This window comes from Mixophyes fleayi, chromosome 6 (genome assembly GCF_038048845.1).
Source record: "Mixophyes fleayi isolate aMixFle1 chromosome 6, aMixFle1.hap1, whole genome shotgun sequence".
Classification (NCBI taxonomy): domain Eukaryota; kingdom Metazoa; phylum Chordata; class Amphibia; order Anura; family Limnodynastidae; genus Mixophyes; species Mixophyes fleayi.
This window is the reverse complement of record NC_134407.1, coordinates 151,174,209-151,196,373: the sequence shown is the minus strand read 5'-3', so window position 1 is coordinate 151,196,373 and position 22,165 is coordinate 151,174,209. Positions and strand designations below refer to the sequence as shown.

Genomic DNA, 22,165 nt, shown 5'->3' with positions numbered 1-22,165 from the left:
AAATAGATAATGTTAAAAATAGGAAGGACAATTTCTGCGCTATAAGTTCTCAATCACTCAATAATAAAGAGACACCCAAGTCTCTAGTTATATAAATAGTCACAGTACCATAATAAAATGTAAAAAGTTCATAACTTCAGGATTTTAAATCCCCACAATAGGACGTGGACTTACAATTTGTATAGCCTCGCGTTCGTGTAGCAGGTACTTGTAACGAAAATTCAGATCCTTTCCGCCCACGTTCCACATATGGTAGTCATCAGATTGTGTAGAGCGAGATATAGATGCTTCAATGCCTCCCCACAAATCACGAATAACAGCGGACAATATTCATAAAGAGAAAAAATAAAATATCTAGTGTAATAAAACACATTTTATTAAAAACATTTATTAAACATCCAATACAGCAGGAGATGCGGTTACCCGTACCGGATAATTGAGAGAAAATCGCATGCGCACAGCCGTTCCAGAGCATTCCCGCCCTTAGAGGCAGCTTTGGTATGTCCCCAATGTCTCGCAGTGTCCCCCAATGGTAGGAAAGAGAAAAGAAGATTTTTACTCACCGTAAAATCCATTTCTCTGACTCCATTGGGGGACACTGCGCACCCTCCCTTGCTCTGATAGAAGTGCTGTCCTTGGTGTTATTTTTTGAATTGCTTCTCCTCTCTTCCTGGCTTGGTTATTCAAAACTGAGGTCTGAGCTACAGAGGAGGGGCATAGTAGGGGAGGATTCAGGGAACAAACAAGTTTAATTAGTGCCTAAACTCCTAGTCCCACCTACTATACCCCAATGTCTCGCAGTGTCCCCCAATGGAGTCAGAGAAATGGATTTTACGGTGACTAAAAATCTTCTTTTTCACTTATTGCAGTCAGGGACTGGGTTTCACTGAGGCAAGGCATAGGCTTGGGGTTTTTACAGTTTCAATCACATTGAAGGGGTTTAATTTGGCGTGGAGAGTCAAGCTACAGATGGGTTGTGGTAACCATCTTTGCCATTTCCAAACCTTAAATTTGTTCCAAAATTGAAACCAGCATCCCGATTATAACAGTACCGAGAGCTGATGCAGAGTTGTTGGCGTAAATTCTGCGGAAAACAAAAGTGCATGAAGTATAGCTTATTTCCACCCATATGCAGTTCTGCACACATCTCAAGAAGTGTCCACCTCCTCATCGGCAGTATTTGTGTCTGTTTTACGACAAGTCATCATCATCAGTATACATATGCACCAGCCCTGTAGCAGGAGCAAAACATATGGCTCGTAACTGTATATGCATGTTTCCATGAGAACACACCTATATTGCACTCAGCCTACATTAGAATGCCCCTTCCCTCTCGCCTGACTCTCCAGGTGCAGGTTGGCATAAGCGCCAGTCTGCATCAGCCCCATTGTTTGTGGTGTGCATATGTATGTATATATAATCTGTATAGACAAAATGTATGCCTGTGCCTCAGAAATGTCACTAGTTCCTAGTGAATTTATAAGCCAAATATTGGTATTGTTGTTTTACTTCTGTGGGTTCAATTGCTAAACTGATGTACTGCAGTTTGTGCTGTGTTGATAAAAGGCTTGTGTCCTTCCGGCATTTACCTTGGTTTGATAGCTGCTCTGTCTCCATACCATCTGAACTCCCACCAGATACATGTATATATTGGGTATAGAAACTAGAAATAATGGATACCATGAACCTTGAAAGATGAGAATGAAAATGCAACAGGACAGAGATGTTGAAAGCACTGGTGGGAGGAAAGTCAAGTAGGCATGTATTCAATATTTACATTTTCTGTGCCAGATCATATGCTCATTGCATCATCCATGTAACTCCCCATGGTCAAAGCCCCCACAGCATCCGGTCTTTAAAAATAAAGTAAAATGAAATCATTCATAATCAATTATACTAAATTCAAATGGTACTTATAGACAAATAGTAAAGTATTAATATACAAAATAAAAGAATAAAAGCATAGCTGCAAATTGAGCAATGTGCTGCCTCTGAATACCCACTGCCCTAAGCCCAGGCCTAAGTGGGCGTTCCACAGATCAGAGCCAGAAAGTAAGCCAACACCTGGAAACCTACTGGTGATTGTTAAAACTACGGCATACACCAAATAAGCTTCTTTACATAACCATATCTCCCAACAGTTTCAAGGCAAAATATTAAAAAAATAAACCCCACCTTGATGTGCTCAAATTATGCATGATCCCTCCGTAACATCATCCTAATCCGCCCACCCATGACATCTTTCTGACAAAGCCCCACCCGCTTTCTTTTTTGCTGGTGGAATTTGGAAAGTTTTCCGTGCAGAATTCTGGCCAATTTTGTTCTGTCTGCTTTGGTGGGCACATATGATCACAGGAACCACAGAGTTTGTTTATCAGGTGGTAGGCGATGGTTCGTTTTATAGAGCCTATTCTTGCAGCCTCTGGTCCACATTAATCCAGTGGTAAATGTAACCTTAGTCAATAGTCCTGTCTCCAAGTCTCTCGCTGATTGTTGGGCATCCCTTTTTATTCCCCCTTCGGTTCCCACGATATTCACTGCTGGGTATCAGGGAGCAACCATTCTCCTTATCTGTCTTGCCACTCCTCCTCATCATATCCTCCGGTTCCTGTGCTATACAAGGCTTTCCAAAGTCTGCAGATAAGGGGCATGGGCAATAGTCACCAACTTCGCTCTGCAAATGGATTTAATTTTTGTTTCTAACGGAAATGGTGTTCTCCTTTCTGAATGTCCCATTGACGCCTGCACAGTGGAGGCAGGCCCGGCGCTCCCATTAGGCAAGGTTAGGCACTTGCCTAGGGCGCCGGGCTCTGGAGGGCGCCACAGAATAATAAAAGACTTTAAAACTGTGCGGCGACCGCTGACCATACCTGTCACGGCCGCCGCACAGCATCAGATGCACGGGGAGGGGGGAAGAGGCTATTTTGTCACCACCGCCGCCTCTCTGCTCCGTCTCCTCCCCTCCACTTACTAGTGTCAGTGAGTGGAGGGGAGGAGACGGAGCAGAGAGGCGGCGGTGGTGAGACAAGGTAAGGAGAGGAGGGCGGCGATTTTTGCCGGGGGCGGCGCTTTTTTAAAAATGCCTAGGGCGCCGTGGACCCTAGCACCGGCCCTGAGTGGAGGCATAGTTGCACCTCTTCCTCTCTTGAAGTGTTAGACAAGTAACTGTTATGCGATTAATATTAAACTCATTTTCTGGTATTTTTTTCTCCTTGGTGAATACAGACAAGCAAGAAAGATATTTAAACGATCAGCTTCCTCATTACCTTCTACAATTATTTTTGATATTTGTTTTCTTGCTATTTATGCATTTGAAAATGTTTTGGGATTAGATTTGGTTCTTCAATCTTTACTAATCTGATTTTCTATTGACATGCCTTTCTACATCCCATGCCTATTTCCATTATGATTTTCAGTTGCTTCTACTTATAACAATTGAAATGCTCTCCCCCACCACTAAACGAGTGAAGGTTCCGTTTGACAGGACGGTGGCATAGTGGTTAGCACATCTGCCTTGCAGCACTGGGGTCATGAGTTCAATTCCCGACTATGGCCTTATTGTGAGGAGTTTGTATGTTCTCCCCGTGTTTGCGTGGGTTTCCTCCGGGTGCTCCGGTTTCCTCCCACACTCCAAAAAACATACTGGTAGGTTAATTGGCTGCTAACAAATTGACCCTTGTCTGTGTCTGTGTGTGTGTGTGTCTCTCTCTGTCTGTCTGTGTGAGTTAGGGATTTTAGACTGTACGCCCCAATGGGGCAGGGACTGATGTGAATGAGTTCTCTGTACAGCGCTGCAAAATTAGTGGCGCTATATAAATAAATGGTGATGATGATGACACTTTCTCAGTCTCCAAGTTTCGGTACTGCTCTAAACATAAAATTTCTAACAATCCATAGATCCTTTACAAAACATTTTACTAAAATTCAAGCTAAATGTTACCATGTTGTGATCACTTATTCCCTAAATGCCCCTCACATGTATATTAAAGATTATATCTCTTTTATTTGATTTAACCACGTCCAACAATGCTTCCCTTCTAGTTGGTCTCTCTACCACTTTAAAAAGGTAATTTTAAAATCAATACAAATCTGCTTCCTTTGACAGAACCGCTAGCTTGATTGTCCCAATTTATTTCTGGATATTTTCAACTTAACATGAGGAGAACCAGATTTTTCTTTGCTGCCCTTGCAATTTATAATAATTATTTTCAGTACAATTGTTTATGCTAGGTGGCTTATAACAACCGCTAATCAGTCATCATTTTCTTCACGTATATCTACCCATAAGGACTCTACATTGTCATAGCCTTCTTCTTCTTTCAGTGCCTGTTTTTTTTACATACAGACAAACTCCTCCCTTTCCCTATCCTTTCTGAACATTTTCTATCCTTCTAATTTCACTGCCCAGTTATGATTTTCATTAATCCAAGTCTCAGTTATTGTACTATAGTCAAGTCCTGGGGGTATATTTACTAAACAGTTGAGATGTTGCCTGTAGCAACCAATCAGATTCTAGCTGTCATTTTGTAGAATACACTAAATAAATGAAAGCTAGAATCTGATTGGTTGCTATTGGCAACATCTCCACTTTTCCAAACCTGCAGTTTAGTAAATATACCCCCTGGAGTCAAGTCTTATGAATATGTCAATGTATTGTCCTATATTTGTACAGTTGTTGTGAAATAGTTGGGGCACCAGTTTTAAAATTGCAGGTTTCACTAATGGGCCAACCTATTAAAATGTGAAAATCCCTATTGCTGTCAAAAAACAGATATTTCCTCCAGCGATTGGGCTTTTTCTTGCTTCCAGTATTGCGGCGATACTTGTACAGCCGCAATATCCCTTCTGTTATAGCCATCGCCATAGGCTCACTATCTGAGATTGTTTTGATAACTTGCAGCAATAACAGATTATTTTATTGCCACAGTAGCCGTGCTTCCTTGTAAGTGTAGTAGGCAAAGGTGCTGCCAGAAGGTATATGGAGATTCCCAACTCCACGCTGTAAATCATACACAAGAAAGAGCCTAGGCACAACAAGCTGTACAAATAAAATGTAAAATCATTATATAAATCGCCTAATTGTATATGTTTTATGGTACTGAAAAAATGCCAGTGACTAATTAATGCAGAATACATACATATAAACCACTTTCAATAATCCATTACTGTGCAGTATTTAAGTTTTGGGTGCAACTATTAATCAAATATTTTTTTTAAGAATTTCTATAAATCACATTATTAAAAACAAAAACAGGGTAAGTAAAAACTTGTAGCGCTAGTTAACCCTTGCAAGTGTGGTGCAAAAACTAGCATATCAGACACAATTCAAGATTACTACTTTCCCTCTCTCATTTAGAGATTGAAATTAGATAGTATTTCCCCAGTTTCTCCATCCTGGAATGTTGGGTCAGTTAATTTATCATATTAATACAGTCTCTTACTCACGGAATCACAGACCACTCTTATTCCTAAGCAGGTGCTAGGGGTAATTTCTTTTACCTTTGGATGGTATTAAGAATATGTGCATGTGTGAGTTGATTAATTAATGCTTAAGTTTCCTAAAGGCCTCAAAACTTGATAGGACTTAAATTAAACCAGGTGAAGATTCCTCTAGAGTTATATAGCTATACTAACCATTCCGATCGCTCTGGATGTTGTGCCTACTCTTCACAACCATGGGTGCCTCTAAGCAGTTAACTAAATACTTGGAAATAAAAATAATTGACTGTTACAAAGCAGGGGAGGCTATAGCAAAACTTTAAACAGCTTCCAGTTTGGAATTTCATGGTCAGAAACAGCATTAAAAAATGGAAATAAAGGTGGACTGTTGAAGTCAAGTCAATGCAAAATCTGGAAACCACAGCTTAGTAAATCTGGCTGTTTGTAGGATATTTTGATAATGTTAAAAATTGGGATGGGGATTTATAAAGGGGTGGTAAAACTGTGTGGTTTTCAGCAGTTTTACTGATGGTTTGGTTTGTTTCCAGCGGTTTTGAAACCACTGGAAACAACACAGAAAACTGGCGACATAATTAAACCTTGCCCCTGGTCTCTGCCTTAATTACCCCCCCCCCCCCCCCGCCCTACACTATTCATCCTACCCCTTCACATATCACTTATATATCTTGTTATACTGTGACTATGCTCTCTCTACTAAAGCCAGCCATATGCAGAGACCCTTGATATATCATTAACTGCTCTATTCTGTATAGATGGGTCTTCTTTTTTGTACCTTTTGCTTGTCCTATTCCATGTTTATTTGTCTGTACATTTGCTATTATCCTTGAAACTGGCAATTGTTATTGTTTTTACTTATTTATTTTAAACGAAAATATAAATAAAGTTACTGAAAAAAGTGAATGGCTTTATTACAAGAAATTATATCTGTAGTTGGAATAGATGAATAATATAGGGACTGATCTGATCTAGGGAACTATTCAGATTCCTATGTTATGTGTTCAGATATGAGTAGGTGAGATCTCACCCCCCGATAATGACCTTTTATCGTCCATGACTTTCAAGTTTTATTGAGCAGTAATTCAAGGTGTTTGTTTTTGTTTTGTCTTTTAAAAAAAGGTCAGATATCTTATCATGCAACACGTGAAACTGTCTGGTCTCCTCGTGTGTGTTTCCTCTCCTAAAACGTGAGCATGTGACATATGCTGCAGGTAAAAGCTAATATTTGTTTAGAGACCAGCCTGAGACGTAGTAGATGCTCCCACTTGGGTATCAGACTCCTATGGATTTTCTGCATTAATCTTTCAAAGACATCGACCATTTGAAGTCCTATGTAGATTCTTTTTAAAGAAACCATCAAACACGGTTTATTAATAATTGATGTACATGGTCCATTTGTGGAGGGGTAGACACATGGATATGTCTGATATGAACACGGGACACGTGTATACCAAGGAACTTCTTACTTGTGTTTTTTCTATGGTTAAACAACTATAGAGCACTTATACTTGTAACTAGAAGTTCACTCATTTGCTAGCTAATAACAACCAGTTATAGTCCACCAAGATAGGTCACAAAAAAATAATAATGTATTTTAAAATGTGGTCTTCTATGCTCTAAAAATGTGAGGGAAGTACATAATTTATTCTTACCCTGTACGCACGTAGGGTTCTTATAGCACTTATGTCTCTGCTGGAGGTAATGAGGTCAGCATACACTGTTATTTAGAATAATTACATGTCAAAGACAGGCTGCGCACAGAGAAAGAAACGCAGGATTTCAGCAGCTTACATGTTTACCTTATATTTCTGCTGTGAATGATTTACTTTATATGTGAATTAAGTGACATTATGATTGTACTTTAGTATTCATTTTCTATGAAGCCTGATGCAGAATGTTGGATATTAAATGTGCAAGCGATTTATTGTGTATGGAGCAATTGGGCCAGTTGATTACAGTTGACACACATAGAGGCACAGGCGTTCTGCCTTGAATATGTAGTGTTATAGAGAATACTGTTCAAGACACTCACTTCACACTGTTCTCAACCAAAGTTCTTTTGTGTCTCTCCGGACTTTCACCAAGTTAAAGAGAAAAGAGAGCTGGATCCGATCACCTGCCACATGTACCATGAGGATGGGGCAGGTGTGACATTTTATCACCATGCAGGTTAGCATAGTATGGGGTCTATTTATTACAGTGCAATCAGCCATAAAACTGGAAAATGTGCATTTCACAATTTATGAAAGTGTTAGCATAGGACAAATCAGAGATTTTGACAGCACTAACCTACTTTTCGTAGGTTACTGCAGTTACGCTGTTAACTAATACCATCTCAAGGTGGCGTTATCTTACCTGTCTCTATGGGGTCCACTGAAGCTGAAATGGCTTTGCATGATCTCCCGCTAGGAAAAAAATGGAGGCCCGTACTTGGGTTTCCAGTTCCAACTTCCGAAAAAACAAGTTTTTTTAAAAAAGAAAAAGTAAAAAATAGATTTATTTAAAAAAAGGGAAAATGCTTTGTTTTGCTAATAAAGCATTTTTCCTTTCCTGCCCTCCTGCTATCACTAGCTTGACATGTCATCAGCAATCAGAGGACAGGGCCGTTTTTCCGCATGGGCACACTGGGCAATTGCATGGGGGCCCCATGGGCATAGAGGCCCAATAGACAGGGCCTGAAATAAATTAAGAAAATAATACTTTTTTACCAGTTTGCAGCGGTGATCCAGCTCACTCCCTCTTCCCCTCCTCCCTGCTGCTATACCACTGAATGTCAGGCGTGATGTCATCATGCCAGACATTTTCAGTTAGGAGCACACCGAGAGGATCCGCGAAGGACAAGCAAGGAAGAAAGAAAACAGAAAATGAGAACACAGAAAAGAAGAACAAAAGAGAAGGCGATATAAAGGTAAGTGATGGGGAGCAAATAACAGCTTAATGGAGGGCACAGAGTGTGAAATAAGGGAGACATGAAGGGGGGTAAATAACAGCATAATAGAGGACACAGTGAGAAAAAGGGGAGACAGAAGGGGAGCAAAAGCAGCATATTTTTTTAATGTTTAAATACTGATTTTGTTGCAGGTAACAATAAATGTAAGCTTAATTTTATTGATAATTTACATTTTTATTCCTAATTTAAAATTTTAACTCCTGGGGTGAGAAAAAAAAATGCTACCCCCCCCCAGCCCTCAATTTTAGTCACACGAACCTAAAATATTCATAAACTGCGCTCCCCTTCAGTGTTGCACCCTGGGTGGTCCCCCCCCCCCCCCTCCATTGCACAGCCCTGCCTATTAATGCCCCACCCCCAAAATCCACTTTCCAGTCCCTATCATACCCTTGGCTTTTGTAAAATAAAAATAACTTACCCCCTTCTCCTTACTGAAAAGGCTACAGACATGCACTGATGTCTGATACAAATTGCTGTTCAGGCTGTGCTACTGTCCAGGGACAAACATAAGATTTCTTGGTGTGAAGGCGGTGGGGTTGGGCGATTTTGTTTCACATTTTAAATTTAGGAACAAAGCAAAAGAAAACTCTTCTCTAACTCATAATAGCCATTGCTCCTCAGCTCCTCTGGTGGCAAAGATAGTTTGACCTCGCTGCGCCCCTGCTGTCTTCTATCAATACTATCAATTAGTGGTATGTGTGGGTTTTTCGGGCGCATGGAGATAATATGTTGGGTATTGAATGTATGACTGAATAGTGTGTCAAAATAGGAGGTATGGTTAAAAGCGGTATTTATTGACATTCAAAAATCTATAATAGACAAAAAAGTAGTCTGGCCAGAAGAAAAGAAAATGATTGTAAGCATGCAGTACAAAACATGGAAAACCAATGTGAAATGATGTCAGTGACTGTTCTTCAAACAATAGATGCAGACATTGGTGTATTTCAAATGATATTAAAACACCATGCGAAAGAGGTGTCAAAATTAGATAATAAAAGTCTCTATCGGATCCAATCCAGTAGTTCAAACATTCCCTATTGTTATTCAAGACGATAGTCCAGTAAGTCAAACAGAGTATGGGATAGTTGGTAGTGTAAAAATCACGTATATGTTCCAATTATGTTCGTAATGATTCCCATATATATAGCTATGGGAAGTGACTCCCAGTTAGCAACTCACGTTTGGGTGTAGCTCCTGAGAGTGATAGTATTTCCTCTCTTGTTGCCGGGAGCTCCTTTTCTAGCCTGGGTGTGGGTGGTTTTTGCTTGTTGTCCCATAGTAAATCGCAGTATGAAGGATTGCGTATGCGCAGTTCATTTGAGTGTAAGCCGGCTTGTCAGATGAGTGGTATCCGCGGCTTGTATTGATGTGAGTCGGCTTGTCAGATGTTGATACCAGCGATTTGTATTAAGTGCCGGTAAGTGTGCAGGTAGCAAGATATAAATGAATGAAGCAGCTTCAAATGAATCATATGGAGCTGATGTCAGTTGGGTAGACGTCTTTGGTAGTAAAGTTGTTAGATAGGCTACGCGTTTCGCCCCTCATATAAGAGTGCAGACTTCCTCAGGAATATGTGTATGTATACTGGCTGTCCCTACCAGTATACACAGGGGCACATTTACCAACAACCGCATAAAATGAAAAATTGTTTTCCATTCTTATCGCATTGATAAGGATTGAACTATTTCTCATATTTATGAAAAAAATTTCAGCAGGGACAGCAGTCACGATAAACTGTTGTCACTGTAAAGTTAAAAACTTCACTGCCTCTCCGTTCCCGAAGCTGCTTTGTGGTCCACAGCAGCCTTGTGCGCATGCTCCGTCTGAAAACTTCGGACATGCGCACGAGAATCCCTGCACTTTACTGTGCAGAGACTGGTGCATGACAGTGCACATGCGCTGTAGAGCTCTACTCTTCGGAGCAGAGCTAAACAGTGCTGAAAAATAGCAGAAGCGGTAATGTATGGCAGCCTGAGCTGACGTACATTACCGTAGATGTAAATGCATTTTCATTCATTGTTAAATTGCAGTACATAGCAGTCCTCATAGACATCTATGGGGACTGTCATGTATTACGAAAAAAAAAGTGCAAAGCAACAGATATCTATGATATCTGCTGCAATGCACTGTTAATAGATTAGGCAAATACTTCAATTGAAAATTAGATTTAATAAATAGGCCCCATAGAGAGCAACCCGCTGATTGCAGGTGCATTAAGTTAATGATTGGTTAATGAGGTGAAGCAGGTGCATCCTATGTCGCTAGCCGGTGCGGGCACTAGGTTAATTGAATCAGTAATAGTTGAACAGTACTAAAGATTTCAAATGTAGCTGAATGATGATCTCCAATTTATATTCATGGCTGAATGGAAATGCATTTGTGGAAATCAGACTGGAAGGGTAACATGAATGAACCACAAAATAAAAGACATATCAAGTATACATGTTGTCATTGCTAACAATGTTGGTATGATTAAAGTAAACCCGTATTGGCATCATTTCCATTATCGAGTAGTATTACCCTTTGAATAATATGTACAGCGCAGAATAGTACAGATACAGCTGATTAGTATAGGATTGATGTTTCTCAATTGTTCAAAGAAAAGATGGATAGTGACAGAGAACAGGCATATGCAAATATCAGGCTGAAAACTGATTATTAGCTGCCAGTATTATGAATGAATCACATTTTGGATTGCAAATCGTGTGTACATTTTGGCAATATTGAACATTGATAACATGATTGAAGTGAACTCTTCTTTCAGGTCATATGAATATAACACAAGATTCTCTTAGTGTGGGAAGGCTATCCTGTATGGATTATACCCAATGGTGTTGAATCTTTAAATGGGTATCAGCACAAAGTTTAATTAATATGAAGGGTGAAAAGAATGATTGTTCGGTGTGGAGAAAGTAGCCCAAATCAAAGTCTACATTGAGACCTCTGGTGTAAGGGTCTTAAGATTAAAATTCCACCTGGCCTTCTATTTGGAGATGAGGGCAATGTAGTCTTCCCCTCCCAATGGCTTGTGGACATTGCAAATCCCCAGCATTTGGAGTAGATGGGTTGTGATCATGACATTCAGCATGATGGTGGGTACATTGTGCGTTTCTAATTGGTTCTTAATGTTCTTAAAATGTTCTGCAATCTTCACATGCAGTTTGTGGATTGTACGACCGACATATTGGCTCCCACACAAGCATTCTAACAAATATATCACCACGGTGGTATTGCATGTTATCTTGCATCTGATCTTATAATCCTCCCCTGTGACATTTGAATGAAAATGGGTAATGGGTTTTGTTCGGCCTTGCTTCATGATTTTACAGGCCTGGTACCTATTACAAAAGAGAAAACCATCACTGTTTTCTTTCAGCCAGGTTTCTTGTTGGTTGTTTTAATCAGTGGGGATGCAGCATTTGACCAGTTTGGTATTGAGGGAGTTGGATTTTCTATAGATTATTTTGAGTTTCTTTCAATGTTTCTGGATGATCTTCTTTTTTGGCTGAATTGTCTGATAAAGGCAGATTCAAGTTGTCTCATGTCATCATGTTTTGTTTTGAGTTTGAGTAGGGTTTTCCTATATGTCTTCCTGATTTCCTCATAGGCCCTTTCTACCACCTCTCTATCATACTTTCTTTCTGCGAATCGGTCCCTTAGGATCTCTGTCTGTTTGTCATAAAAAGTGAGGTTGGTACAATTGCACTTGACTCGGGTGAATTAACCTTTGGGGATATTATCAAGGGATCGCATGCGCAATCCCTAATACCGTTATTTACTACAGGGCCACAAGCAGAAACCGCCACCCGTATCCAGGGGAGGAAAGGAGCGCCCGGCAAGAAGGAAGGAAACACTACCGTTCTCAGGAGCTGCACCCAAACGTGAGTTGTTAACTGGGAGTCACTTCCCCCAACTATCTATGGGAATCATTACGAACATAATTGGAACATATACGTGATTTTTACACTACCAACTATCCCATACTGTGACAGAGTCAGGGCCGGATTAAGGGAATGGAGACCCCTGGGCTAAGGGCGCCTCCATTCCCCCGTGAGGCCCCCATTGGGAGCTGCCCCCGTCCCCCGTGAGGGCCCCCCCCAAAGCGCTTACCTGTCAGTTCAGTCCTTTGTCCCCGGCGCGCTGTAAGCTCCTTACTGAGGAGATCTCGCGAGAGTTCACTCACGAGATCTCCTCAGTAAGCAGAGTACTGAGCGCCGGGGACGGAGGACTGGACTGACAGTGCTCAGCAGCATTGATCGGGCTGGGGGCGCCCCTGCCCCCGGACCGATCAATAATGCTGATGCGGACTTTGAAGGGCCCCCTGGATGCCCGAGGCCCCTGGGCTATAGCCCAGTTAGACCTCGGGTTAATCCGGCCCTGGACAGAGTCACTGGAAGGAGGCTAAATGGCAGAGGTATGTGTCCCAGGCTTCCAGCATTGTGTACATTAAGACACCAGGGAGAATGTGTAGATGTGTGGGTTAAGCTTCCCACAGGGTATTTCCCTGAACTAACAAAACATGGTAAGGGTCCCTGGTGTTATGTATGGAGAAAGAGAAGGATGGGCTCCATACATAAGGCCCAGTCCGGGTCTTCTGCCAGTCTCTAAACAGACTGATCAAGAGATGCAACCGTGAGGTGCGTGTGAAAAAGCAGCTAGAACAATCATTGTCTCAGACCTGGGCAGGAGGTGACTTGCCTCCTGAGACACTCTGCTGTGGTGAGCAATGATATGTTGAGTGTGTGTTTGGACACAAGGTCCAACACCTGAGAGAGGATTTCGCTAAAATGTATTAGCTAGTAGCCAGACTAGGATATTGTTTATGTTTTGTTTTGTTTGAAAGCTGGTGAATAAACTAGCTGTGTTTTTTAACCTGAAACCTCTGGACTTGTGTGGTTTACTGCTGCTGTTCGTCAACATCTTCCCCCAGGAGATGGTACCTGTTCCCTTGATTATGTCATAATACTATCGTGTTGAATAACAATAGGGAATGTTTGAACTACTGGATTGGATCTGATAGAGACTTTTATTATTCAATTTTGACACCTCTTTCGCATGGCATTTTATTATCGTTTGAAATACACCAATGTCTGCATCTTTTGTTTGAAGGACAGTCGCTGACATCATTTGGTCATTGTTTCACGTTGGTTTTCCATGTTTTGTACTGCATGCTTACAATCATTTTCTTTTCCTCTGGCCAGACTATTTTTTATGTCTATTATGAATTTTTAAATGTCAATAAATACCGCTTTTAACTATACCTCCTATTTTGACACACTATTCAGAGTCATACATTCAATACCCAACATATTATCTCCATGTGCCCAAAAACCTTACTATCTGTCTCTATTCAATTTTGAAGGACCGAGACTCCCCTACATTACCCCTTAGGTTCTGTTTAGTGGCTGTATGTACAAGGAAGCGTGGCTTATCCCAACAATTCTACCTTCCCTGGGTGATTGGTCTGTTTGTAGAGAAAGAATGCTGGTCTTCTGGATGGTTCTACTCTAGTGATGCTTTCTTTGATCTTCTATAAGTGTTAATGAGGGTGTTTGTGGTTTTAGAAGATGTTTATCGCACGGTTCTAGATGCAGTGTACACTGGAAAACAAAATATAAAAATATATAAATTAATAGATATAAAAATAAATATATATCTAACTTTTTAATGTGGTGTTTATGCTGAAGTGCATGTGTAAAATACTAATGTGGAGCAGTAATGTATAATAAGGTATACCTTAAATTACTGTGGCGGTACTTGGTGTTTCAGTGGTAAGTTGGATGGAGGTGGCTGTAAGTGTGGGAGGGTGTTTGGGGGTAAGTGTTTGTGAAGATACAAGGTTTATCAGGCCCAATGCTACCCACTTCACGTTGGCTGGCCACCCACGGGAGCCTTACTATGCCAGGGAGGTCTACCCAGTACCTTCTAGGGACCTCAGTCACTCAGGCAAATGCAGTTAGAAAGTACAGCAATACATTTCTTGTAATAAAAACATTCAGTAGATTATTATATACACACAGTAAATAAATGCCAGGCAGGTTTACCGCATCATCTGTCCCTTACCCCACTAGTTTAAGGAGTTACAGTCAACTGGCTGTCCGGACTTGACGACACGTGGATCTGCCAATGTTTTTCACTAGTAGAGTACGGAAACTCTAAAACCAGGAGCTTCCAGTCCCAGAATGAATATATCGTTCGCAACTAAAGTGGCTACTTATATCTAGGGTCTAATTTCTACAGTTTTTTCCCATCCCTGGGCAAACCCCTGGGTTTATCCTTCTTAACAATTGGTGGGTGCTGTATCAGGAGGTTGGAGGGGGAGTGGAGATGAGCTGTACTTCCACAGAAGGTCCCTTGCTGGGTTCTAGACAAAATGTCTGAACTAGTCATGGTGAGAACAATGGATACTAATTGGCCTTCCCCCTCACCTGTTTCCTGCAATTGGATCCTTACCCATAACCCCCCTGGCTTCACTTTAAGGACAATGAATAACAACCTCACTGTCACATCATCAATATACAATACACAATCTACATATTTACAATGAGCTACAATGTTCCCTTATCCACTTGTAATTAGACACTGCAGTGGTATTCTGTTGAGCTGGGGAACAAAAAGCAATGGCTATAAAAAGTGTATGCTATAATCCACATTTTGTGAGAAACGAGGAACAGACTGGTTAGGGTGATATTAATACCTCGTTTCACCACAGTGTGTTTGGAAGTATGTGTGCTAATGGTCTTGATTGTGAAGGGGGAGATAGTTGAATGAAGTGGGCAGCACGGTGGCTAAGTGATTAGCATTTCTGCCTCTCAGCACTAGGGTTTTGAGTTCAATTCCCGACTATGGCCTTATCTTTGAGGAGTTTGTATGTTCTCACCGTGTTTGTGTGGGTTTCCTAGTGGTACTCCAGTTTCCTCCCACACTCCAAAAACATACTGGTAGGTTAAATGTCTGCTAACAAATTGACCCTAGTCTGTGTGTGAGTGTTAGGGAATTTAGACTGTAAGCTCCAATGGGGCATTGACTGATGTGAGTGAGTTCCCTTTTCAGTGCTGCGGAATTAGTGGTGCTATATAAATAAATGATGATGATGCTCTTATAAGAGCAATTGGTTTAGAAAGCTTTAGTGCTTTTTTTTTTTTACTGATAGAAGTCCTTGTCTCCCTATAGCCAACTTGAGGGTAACAAGTTCGGTCTTGATTCGTTTATAGCAAGACTCTTCCCCCAAACTCCGTACATTGAGTGAACAGAGGTGGTTTACTAAAGTTGACCCCTCATTTTTGTGACAAATGCGCAAATGTCCTACTCCGAGCCGGATTACAACTTTGGGGGACTCAGAGCACTTAAGACAGGGGGGCCCCTTTGGTCTAAAATTAAGAGCATAGTGTCATCATTCTTAAGATAAATATTAACTAAGTAGTATTAAAACCACCCCATAATATTCATTAAATCACTCCATATCACCCCTATTATTTGTTATCGTCTTCAGCCTCATCAGAAGAATCCCTTCAACATCATTAACCCCTTTATAGATTAAACTGTTTACTGCTGCTCCAGTGCTGCTGGAGCGGCAGTAAAGACTACATCTCCTGGCAACCCATACCAGGATGATGGAGGAAGAAGAGTGTGCACACCATGAGGAGGGTCAGTGTCAGGATTCCTACCAGTACAAAGTGGCAGGTGGCAAATATAAGAGGGACCAGGAGTCATGGAGAATGGAGGGTGGCAATTGTGGATTGGAGAGGAGGCTCTAGACAAGCACCTGACAGTGAAAAGTGTGCAGGATGGCTGTTGCCAAGAGTACCAGAGAAGGAGCCGAGACCCACCCTCTAGTTGCTGAGCCAGCCTGGAAGCAGTGAGACCCACCGAGGGAATGATAGCCAAAAGCACCTGCAGCATAAGATAACACAGAGACAGAAATTTTCTATATAAAATTGCCACCATACTAAATTTATTAAGAGCTGTATACGTCCCAGATTTGTAACTTCACATATGTGGCTTACATAGCTGTAAAGAGAAACTGCGCACACAATGCACAAGGTATACACAATACACAGTGTAGACACTCAGTTCAGTAGACACAACTCACCAAGAGTTTGGGGGTGGCCCAGTAGAGCCATAACTTGACATTTTACTGTCCTGTGCTAGAGAGCACTGGCGCCTCACGTCCCCTATCTTGGTGGAAGTAGATGCTGCCTCCAAGCAGCAACTTCAATAATATTTAATTTTTTTAGTATTCAGGTTGTTTTTGTGATGGTCTTGTGTGTCTGAAAAGTGGAGGTTCCATTTCTATGTATCATCCAAGACAATGAGTGGATGACCATTTTGGGAACTAGGCATATCAAGGGAGTCTCCTTAGAGCGTAGACCCTCTTGCCATTACCTTCTACAGTAGTTCTTCCCCTGTAGGAAGCTATAAATGTTATAGTAATTGCAAACAGCATGCAACCTACCTACTGATCATACAACAGAAGTTATTAATGTATATCCACATATATTGAATAATGATGATATTTTGTAGATAGTAAATGTTTTAGTGTGGCTGATTATTCTTTATGTATATAATCTTACAACCTAATATCTCAAATGATCAAAAAGGCCTACTTTTTTGTTCAAAGACACAAGTATGCTTCTTCCTAGACTTTCAAATTCAAATAAATATAAAATACAACCAACTACACACAACTTCAGATATTAAAATGACCTACATAATAACATACAAAGTAGATACTATTATCAATTTAGGGTGCAAGCAGACAAGGACCAATATAGGAGTCTATTTTTATAGACTTAAATATCAAGAGTATTCCAAAGTACTGCAAATCAGATGCAATCATTCTGTACACAAAATCTGCAAAACCGAGGTTTTATTTTATGTAAAAATATCTATAAATGAGCTGCCATGGTGTGGATATTGAGTATTTATAAAGTGATACTAATTTTGCAAGTGGACAAAGGCATATTGAGCCATGCAAGACGGCCTCAAACTTACACCTGCTAGGAGGCATAAATCACTACATTTCATTACATTTTACATAATCCTTGCACTATGGAGAAACCTCCCACTCCTGGTACTCTTTAACTCCTGCAGTAGTTAACTTACTTTAAGGTTCTTTTTCTTCTTCCTTCAACTTCCCTTCTCCTCTCTGCTGGTTCCTCTCAGCTCCTCACAATGTTGCAAGTCATGTGACATCGGGTCTGCGACACTTCGAGAGGAGGAAGCAGATAGCACCTCTTCAGGGAGTCCTGTGGCTCACAAGCATGGTTGTAGCAAACTGCAGGTGCACTGCCATTGCTATTTCCTGGAGGCCAGTACAGATCCTCTGGTGCTCTAGGGTGGTGATATGAAGGGAAAGACCCCATGAAAGCTTCTCACAAAGCGCCAATCTCTATATTGACAGAGGTGAGGAGCAGGAAGGGGACAGAATAGCTTAAGGCTGATCTGCGCGCTGCCTGTAATAAGGAGGCTGGTCCCTGGGGAGGGGCTACATGCGTTGGGACCGGCCACCAGCAAGCCAGAGTTGGCATGGATGAGCCTTGGACAACTATTTTATTTTAAATTAGAAATAAATGTTTTCTTCCAGCAGCTGCTCCTTGCAGGTACAGCTGCACTGTACCTGCAAGGAGACTTTGCATGTAAAATTTAAAGCGGTGCTGGCTTGTAAAGGCAAACTTGCCTTTACAAGCCAGCACCGCTTTAAATTTTACATGCAAAGTCGCCGATCTCCCACGAAAAGAAAAAACCGGAGCATAATACATTTACCCCCAGATGTCAAAATGTTGTGCTGAGTCATCTGCATCTCCCCTGGGTCTCTTGGGAACGCTAAATTTTTCCTAGCAGCAGTTGACTGAGAAACTGAAGGAAGAGACACCGTCCTGTCACGTAACACTTGAGCTGTCATTTTGCTCACGAGGAGCTCCTTGCATCTCTTCAGATCTGGGTAATTTGGAAACAAAGAGAAGACATAGCTCTTAAACTGAGGATCAAGCACAGTCGCCAAAATGTAGTGATCCAATTTAAAGATTTTGATAACTCTTGGATCCTAGCGAAGCAAATAAAGTACTTGATCTACATCCATTTTACGGGTCACAGACAGCATCTACTGCACGTCCCTGTCATTTTTTAAAAGCTTTGCATTACCAAGTTTATTGTGTGAGCAAAACAGGGAATGTGATGGAATTCACCCAGCTGTAATGCTCTCACAATATTGGTGACGTTATAAAAAATGACATATCCTGAGGAGAGTCCAAGCAGGATAAGCCATGTTGCAATGACATCCCTTAGTTTTGTAACAGATTGTCAGCTGTATGCCTCTTAGTGAAGCCGGTGATACACAGAGTAGCCTGCCTCTGACAAATGTGATGCACTTGGGTACATGCTGCTGCTGTTCCTGCTGGTGAAGGCGAATTACCAACCCAGTGGGCTGTCACAGTCATATAATCTTTAGTTTGCCCACTTCCGCTTGTCCACATATCTGTGGCTAAGTGTACAGTGGGTAGAATGGCATTTTGTAGCCCAATAATTAATAATTTTTACAATCCTTCTGGTAGAGGTGAGGAATAGCTTTTCTAGTGAAATGGTGTTGTGATGGAATTTGGTAACGGGGACACAAGACCTCAAGTAACTGTCTAAAACCAGCTGCATTAATAGTGGATATTGGATGCAGATCTAATACTAGCATAGTCGCCATGGCGTCTGTGATCCGCTTTGCGACTGGGTGACAACTTTTATACTTGCTTCCTCTTGCAAAGGACTGTTTAACAGTCAATTGTTGTAAACTACTAGTAGTCTTCTTCTGGGTCTGCTTCTGGGATGAAGATTCACCCCCAGCAGCTGCAGCAGCAGCAGCTGCAGCAGCAGCAGCTGCGGATCTAACGCTCAAAAATTCTTCTGAGGAATCCAGGATAGTGGTGGAGTCTTAGTCATCTAGCCTTACCAACTTGGATGCAGGACTAACTCCGATCGCTACTGAGGATATTGATGAGGATGGTGTTGTGGGTGTAGATTGCAGGCGTCGGGATCTAGCTGAGAGAAGGGACCTAGCTGATGATGGACTGCTTGTTGTTATTTTTTTTAGCATAAGTTTCTGAATTTCCCAACAGCTTGCCATGAACTCTCTTCAAATGGCGTAAGATTGTTGAGATCCCTACCTCTACTGACTGTGACTTTACAAACGCTACAAATGGCTAGACAGCTGTTGTCAGGATCTGGGTAAAAATAATTCCACACATAAGAGGTGGATTTTTTGGTCTTATGTCCAGGGATGACAATGGCCTTCTTCTTATCACGTGCAAGAACTGCTTCCACCGGTGCAAGACTTACACAAACAACATCATCCTCATCAACATCCTGTCACAAAAGCCAGATTATGGGAATGGTCCTGATTGCTGCTAGAGTGACAACTTACCCCCAGAGAGGTGCGGAGTCTAACGGTGGAGAGGTGTTCACCAGGGATTCCCGCAAGGGAATATGGTCTTGGCTGCTCTCCACCGCAGGTCACGGTTCTCTAGAGGGTGCAGAGCAGCGAATGCGCAGAACCACCGAGTAGTTGTTTAGCCAGAGCAATAGTAGAGGTGAAGAGATGCACGGCAGAGCGCTGGAGCACTGAGGTCCACGCAGGTGTATAACTCTGGAACAGAACCAATGATGAGCGATGCTCTACCGTGAATCTGCAGGTCTTGATTGTGAGGGGGGCTGAACCAATATGGCGTTGAAGCGATGAGCTGCAGCGACCAATAGTACTGAGATCCACACAGGTGTTATAACACTGGAACAGGACCAATGATGAGCAATGCTCTGCAGTGAAGCCACAGGTCTTGACTGCGAGATAGGCTGAGCCAATATGGTGGTGAAGCAATGAGCTGCAGGGAGTAACAGCACTGAGATCCACACAGGTGTTATAACGCTAGAACAGGACCAATGATAAGCGATGCTCTGCGGCGATAATGCTGGGAACCAATGAGCTGCACAGGTAACTGTTAAGAGATGAGCCGCACAGGTACTACTGGGAAGCAGTAAGCAGTACAGGTATTGCTGAGTAGTGATGAGCTGCACAGGTAGTTGCAGAGAAGCAGTAAGAAGTACAGGTATTCAGAGCTGCACAGTTAATGCTGAGAAGTGGTGAGCTGTACAGGTAGTTGCTGACAAGCAGTAAGCAGCACAGATATTCTGAGCTGCACAGGTAATGCTGAGGAGTGGTGAGCTGCACAGTTAGTTGCTGAGAAGCAGTGAGCAGCACAGGAATTCTGAGCTGTCCAGGTAATGCTGAGAATCAGTGATCACCACCACAGGGTTTGCTGAGTAGTGCTAAGCTGCACAGGTAGTTGCTGAGAAGCAGTGAGCAGCACAGGAGTTCTGAGTAGCAATAAGCTGCACCATCCATGATGTCAGGAACAACAGGAGTCAGAGGGAATGCTTCCTATCAGGTAGAGAGACCTGATTATCTGACACCCATTAAAGGGAGGAGGCCCTTATAAAGGGAACTGGCTGCAGATGATCCAATCACTGTGGAGCAGAGGTTTTGAAGGTTCCCAGGGAAACACATGTGCAGACCACTAGGCAAGATAGCGTCTGTAGATAGAGGAACACCAGGCTGAACCACACAGGGCGAAACTGGTGATACATCCTCATTAGCGCCTTCATCGGCTACACAAATATCCCCCTCATCCTGTTGCAATTCCATAGTAGCATCCTAAATTTGTGTATCACCAGCTACACTTGGGCTGTTCATGCACACATCTGCAGAAATGCTGAAAGGAGCCTTCTTTATGGGTACGCTATCAGAATGGTCAGGATAACACATATCACTCGTGGATAGACTCTCCTGAGGGATTTGTGTCATTTCTGAATCTGAACATACATTTTCCTCTAATGCCTTATGTTTGGACACCACTTTTGGAGTCTGAATAACAAGGTCTTGCTTGGCCACAACTGACCTTACAATAATATGCCTCAGTGCCAGTTGCAGAACTAGCATTCATAGAGAAAGGAGAAGGCCTCATTCTTTCCTTGCCACTGCATTTGTAGAATGGCATGTTGGCAATTTTTTTTTTCTGCAGATAACTTTGCCTGGATTACAGGTCTTTTTTTCTTGACCAAGGTGAAAGGTGTTTTTTTACATTTTTGTTTTACTGACTTACAAACACTATGCACTTTAACATAGGCTTTACCAGATGACGTAGAGAGATTACTATCATCATGACTGGTGCCAGCAGCTACTTGGTGCTCCTGCTCTTCTGTGTACTGCTGTGAATCCATATTGATAACACCGTACAATTTGACTGCAAATTCAGAAGACCAAGCCTGCCTGCTCTAGTATTTCTATTTCAGCAATGACAATTAGCAATGGAGCAATGGAGCTCTCCTCTTTGTGTGTAACCTATATAACACAGTACAATGTGACTGCAGATTTACATCAAGACTGCCAACCCTAGTAGTTGTATTTCAGCAATGACAATTAGCAATGGAGCTCTCCTCTTTGTGTGTTACCAATATAACACAGTACATTATGTGACTGCAGATTTAGAAGACCATGCGTTCCAGACCTATTATTTCTATTTCAGTAATGACAATTAGCAATGGAGCTCTCCTGAATGTCACTGGAGACTTTGAAGAACACTGCTACCCCTCCTCTTTCTTTTCTAATTATGACGCTGCTCAAGAGACTGTCAAGAACTGTGTTATCCCTTCTGTGTCCCTCTGTGAAATGGCACTGGATCTCTGTGGAGGGCGGTACTTATAGAATCCAAAACTGAT

At 41.8% G+C, this 22,165-nt stretch overlaps 1 protein-coding gene across 4 annotated transcripts in view; it reads left to right on the top strand.

Moving 5' to 3' along the window:
* PHACTR3 (phosphatase and actin regulator 3) overlaps positions 1-22,165 on the top strand; it is a 245,832-nt gene that overhangs the window by 136,727 nt on the left and 86,940 nt on the right. The window lies entirely within an intron of this gene.